Raw genomic sequence first — 6,000 nt, forward strand, 5'->3', positions numbered from 1 at the left:
TGGTTACCAGTCTGCGAGTTAAAATTTACTGATTGTAAATCAAATTATTTCACTGTGTAATTGCATTAAATACACTTTGATATTGTTATCCAAATGTAAGCAATCTAGTCTGTCTGTGCAAGGATAGACAGTAATGGCCTGTCATTGACTTGCAACTCGAGTTGCATGTTCGTTGACAATTTGCGTTTCCTGTGAGTTGCATGTTCGTTGACAATTTGCGTTTCCTGTCATGATCATGTTAACAATTGCTATTGGTTGTATTGCTTCCACATAGCGAAGTAAAGTTACAATTGTGCATATTCTGTTGTATGTAAGATTTTTAAATTTTCTGGCGATTCGTATAATGTACTTCGGTTATTTAATTATTCAGCGTCATTAAGATGCTGTGATTCATTCGATAGTTTTGGCTATGTATGTTGGAAAGGTAACTTGATGTAATAGCAAATACTTATTTTACATTTTAATTACTAAAATGGCTCATTTTAGGAACAAAATTACTCTGGATCTTTGCACATCTTTGTGAGAATATGCGCACACAATTGCAACTTAATTGTAATAATACCGTACCTTAAATTATAACTAAGAACAGTGGATTCAGTTGGTTTAGGTTACACTATCTTTTTTAACCGTTAGATTGTCGTAGTTGGCTTTACAAATTAGTTAATGTGTGTGCTGTGTGTGGATGATCAAATATCACACTGTGGTGGAAAGATTGTGCCCATTTACAGTGGATTAAGAAATCTACACAAACTTTCATCTTTATTCTGGATTGAACTGTACGGAAAATTTATATTGGCGGAGGAATCTGTAGATTAGTTATGTAAATATCGCCTGATATGATTTGCCGAGTGTGAACCCCAAATATTCCATGTATTTTTTGAATTGTAAAACTTCAGTGTGATTGCAACTGCTTGCGCTAGTGGAAAGCCTTTGGGTAACCGATGTTCCTGGGTTCATATTGAGGACACGTATTTTATGCTTTGAAACTCAGAAAAAAATGTGTCTGAACCGGTTAAGCCTTTTTCATAAAGTTACCTGTAACGCCAATATTTCCCCATGCCTGGTTGCCAGGAGAACGCGTAGATATGCCGAAATCGAGTTCTATCAGTTCTATTCTATTTTTGGTTTTTGCAGTTGACGTACTTGCCCCGTGCGTTAGTCACGACAAAGTAGACGAAGGAGAAACACAATGGCACATTCATGCCTTACTCAGGATTCGAACCCAGAATTTCTGGCTTCGCAGCGTGCATATTCGCCACGTAGACTAGCTGAAGCGTTATTTGTGAACGTATTTTCACGGCATAGTGAGTGCTAAATGCACGCCATAATTGTTCGGATCACAAGCTGGGAAATATTTTAGGGGCAGTGTTTGTCGTGTAAAGTGGGATCCTTGAGTATTACCGTGCAAATTGTCCATGACTATTTTCATTAATTTTCCTCTTACAACCTAAGTGTTTTTAAGCGATGGATTTTTATGTATGCTGGTGCAGTAGTTGTCAACAGCTTCTTTTGAGTTTTCTTTTAATTCTTGAAGCTCTTATTGGGTCAAATGAAGTGCACGAACATGCTGATGGACAATTTGCACGGTAATACTCATGGATCCCACTGTACCTATGTCACGGAATAAACTATAGGTTGTTTGTTACGTGCGGACAGATTCTCTTTGACGTTTGATTTTAAGTGCTGAACTGGTGTTCAATGGATTGTATCGAGACGAGACTTAATCATTTCCATGTGTAAGGACTTATTTCTCGGTCTCACCATACATAGCCATAGACATAACTTGTCAGGAGCGAGGGGGGTCACTCGCCCCTCCCCCAGATTTACAGGCTTATTAAAATTATAATTAATTATTTAATTATAGTTTACTAAAGTCTCGGAGACTAAGTATTGTCTCGAATTTACAGAAGTACAAACATCCCTGTGGTGTTCATTATATCAGACCAAACATTCATTGGTTAAAAAGGTGGAAAATGTATAATTGCACTACACTCTTTATTTTGAAATTTAGAAAATTAGAGCGAAATAAATTATATCATGTGAATTTGACAAGACTTTTTCGAAAGATTTTACAGAAATCGTAGCGATACTATTGTACTGATGGGCATGTATACTGACAGAGTATTTGTGCATAAAGTGACTGAAAGAATACAATACCCACATATTTTCAAGAATTCACAAAACTATCTCAACTGCCCCCCCCCCCCCCACCCACACACCTGACGCCTCTCTGTGGCTCCTTAAAATTATAACTATACTGTGGGACACGAAAATATGAGCGTCAAGGTCAATCGTCTCCCCGCTCCTCTCTTCGCCCCTAGTCCAGCGGTGTTGTCGCATTTGCAGCTTCGTTTCGACATGAACGGATGCAGTTTTTGATGTCAGTGATTCTGCAAAGTTGGCAGTTAGTGACACTAATAGTGCTGATGACAATGAAAATATGCCTCGTACGGCACAGCAGTGATGGATTGTTTTTCAAACGTTAGCTGATAACCCAGAAATGGCAAACACTATTAATTTCAAGTAAGTTCAAAAGCATGTGACGTGGTCAGAACGAGTGTTCAAAACAATACGTACAAGGACCACTGATAATGCGGAAGGAAATGAATTTCACTTCCATACGCCACGGAGACACTACAAAAGATAATATAACCGGATTAGATGAGTTTGATAAAGAAGTATTACTTAAGTCTGTTTTTGTATATTATATATAGTTTTTATGACTGAAGAAATATCCAAGGGCTAAAAAGGTGAGGCTTAATTTTGATTCAGTAAGAAAAATGAGCTTTCGGAGTTCAAATAAATCCATGTCACAAATTCTGCAGAATTTATAGAAAAGTTTAAAATAAAATATAAAAAAGAGGATCAACATGGCAACACTGCCCTGACTACGCGGAACTACAGCGCCTTGAATAACGTAGTGTGGAAAACGACCCAAGAAACTAGTTCCCCAGACGGATGAAAAACATAGATGGCAGTGCGATCAGAATCGGTGCTAATTTTCTTACAAAAGTAATGCTGCTTTGTTAGATTTTGGAATATATTATGTAGATTTGTCTGTCTTGAAAGGCGGTACGTGAATTGATGGAACACAGGGACACAAGCTCTGACTGCACCATTTCCTCAAGTAGATTTTAGACCAAAGCGACACGCGACAAACGATACCAGGATTTCACATCAAAGCGACATGGGTCCTTCGATCCAAGGCAACTTTCATACAGAAGCGAGACGCGACACATGTCGCTTGGAAACGAGCTAATCAAGAGCAACATTTCACATTGTAAAAGCATGAGGGGCAGCACAGGCTAGCATTCGGTTGGTGAAATCCTTAAGCGATAAGTGTCGCTTGCGGCTTTGGTGCGCAATATCCCTAAAGCAAGACACTCATTGCATCACGCATGCCCGAACAACAAACCACGGCAACACGTTGCAAGCTATTGAGGAAATGGCCCAGTTTGAGCGACACACAAGCGACAAAGCGACACGTGTGGCTTATCGTGTCGCCTAGATCTGCTGTTCCCATAATTAGCAGCAAACGCTTGCTAATAGACTGAAGGCACCGCCGCTTGTCACTTAGTTGGGAACTCCCCCTGTGGCGTTCGCTTTGGTCTGAGCACTCTTCCTTTAAGGAGCTTTCAGACCGAAGTAACAAGCAGCATGCGAATACGGCATATGAACGTGTCGTTTGCTGCTTAGACTCTCGTGCGCAATGAATGCTATTTTACAGTCTGGAAGTGTCTGTGTCACTAGTCACATCAGTGTGAACAACCCGTGTGGCTTGTCCCATTGGTCTGAAAGTTTCCTTACACTCATGTCGATGGCACTAAGGAAGTTTTGTGGGTTTCCCCTTGTCACCTTATGCAATCATCATTATCATCATCGCCGCGATTAGTTTAAAGCGGAAGAAAATAGACTAAAAATACAAATGCTTCAGTGTGTATATCTTTAAAAAATGATGATGATGATAATAATTATGAACCTAATTCATACACAAAAATTTAGTTACCAAGAGCATTCCACGCGTTTTTTTTTTCTCCCGTATTATTAATGAAAGGATAACGATAACAGGACGTGGTCGACTGTATAGAATGTTCGTTAATATCTTCGCAACCACTGTACCAAATATCATAGCAATTATCACATTCATAGAAATGCTTCATGTAAAAGAATCAGACGTTGCAGCGAAAACTCCATTTACTTCCATTATAAGCAGACGAATACCAAGTACCGAGACCAGCGCCTCTAGCGGTATCATTTTCGAGTGGAACCAGCCAGAGAGCCCAGAACCGTGCCGTTTTCCACACTACGTTATTTAAGGCGCTGTAGCGGAACGGTGGGGCTCTCGTTTTAGTGTCCCGCAGTATAGTATCATTTCAACATGCGCTTGAAAGTTCAAAGGTCAATTGGACACTTGCGACGAAGCCAAAATTGGGAAGATGTTCTTTTAAAAGTTGCAGGTAGGACAACTGCGACCAGTTCGACTGTCCTTTCCACACCATTCACGAAACGTTGCAGTGTCACCTGAAACAGAATATTCAGCTTGAGTATGGAATTACATATGCAATTGTACAGCCACGGACACTTCTGGGTTGTAACTTTTCCATTGAAAGCTAATGGTATCGTTACAACCCAGAAGTGTCCGTGACTGTACGATCCATTTCCAAGACACTTGGATGAATTCTAGCACTTTAATAATTTTATTAATTGTACCAATTCACCCAAAAAGGAACTTGCAAGGGTTATTATCGAGGGACTCGGGATTAAAACTTTATATAACCCAACCTCCATTAAAAAATGAGTTATAGGCTATATCTATATAACTGTAACTATAAGGTTGCTGCACAGTGTACTATAACTCACACATTAGTGAACAAGGTCTATTCAGTAGCGGTAATTGCTAAAAAGACACAGGAACATCTGGGTAATAGTACATAAACCACAATTCACTTGTGTTTTTCTCGGTTTAATTCTTTTGTGGATTATTAAGTTTTACTCCCGAATCGCTCAATTTAGCCTCGAAACATTTTTTTAAAATTATAGTATCAACAGTTGTTATGAACCTCAAATTAATTTTATGTGGTTTTGATTGTCATATACATAATATCCACGTATGTATTCATAAAGATTGCACCAGCTGGTATTACTTTAGAAAAATAAGTTAGATACTTTGACTTTTAGCCGTATTGGAAGTTCTTTGAAAACTTACAAACCGTAGATGTCCAGGACTTTCGAAAGGTGGAGGGGAGGAGTTAAGTATATATTTTTTCGTAGTCAGTCCTCATTTTCTGCCATTGACGTTTTTTTTAGGGACGTTATGACCCTCACCGACCCCCCACCCTTTGGGCACGCCACTGTAGATACCTTTAGTGGTTACGATCACCCCACATGCCCTGGTTCAGCCCCTTACGTCCTTACTCAATGTGATTGAAATTCTTGTGAAACTTTTAATTTTAAACTGATTTGATGGCAATTGTCCGTGGTTGCAATTGTCGGAATACCGTTTCTGCGGCATATAGATTTTTGTGACAATTTATCTCTTTAGTTCCACATGAATATTGAACAGATAAAATCTTAGCGGCTACCTCTATACTGAAAAATTTGAAGAAGCGTGTACCGTACCTAAATTGTCGATCAACATATTTGAATCGATGGACACAACGTCAAGTTCAATGATTAGAGCTAGGTCTCGGGTTCGAATCCTAGCCTGGGCATGGATGTTTCTGAGTATCCATTCATCAATTTTATCATATCATCCCTCATTCCCATATTCGCAAATTAGCCAAAAGTGGCACAAAAAGCGAAGTAAAATAAAGCAAATCAAATCAATCATTAGAACATAATCGCTAACAAAGCAGATGATTCTGAAATACTAACCATCACAAAACAATCCTTGTAAGGACATAGAATGTAAAAAAAGAAGTAAATGAAAATAGTTGTGGACAATTTGCACCCACCTAAGTGTGTGTGAATTTCGCTGAACGTGTAAGGAAGGAATATTAT

The sequence above is a fragment of the Lepisma saccharinum genome, chromosome 21 (assembly GCF_977018435.1).
Source record: "Lepisma saccharinum chromosome 21, izLepSacc3.1, whole genome shotgun sequence".
In the NCBI taxonomy this organism is placed as follows: domain Eukaryota; kingdom Metazoa; phylum Arthropoda; class Insecta; order Zygentoma; family Lepismatidae; genus Lepisma; species Lepisma saccharinum.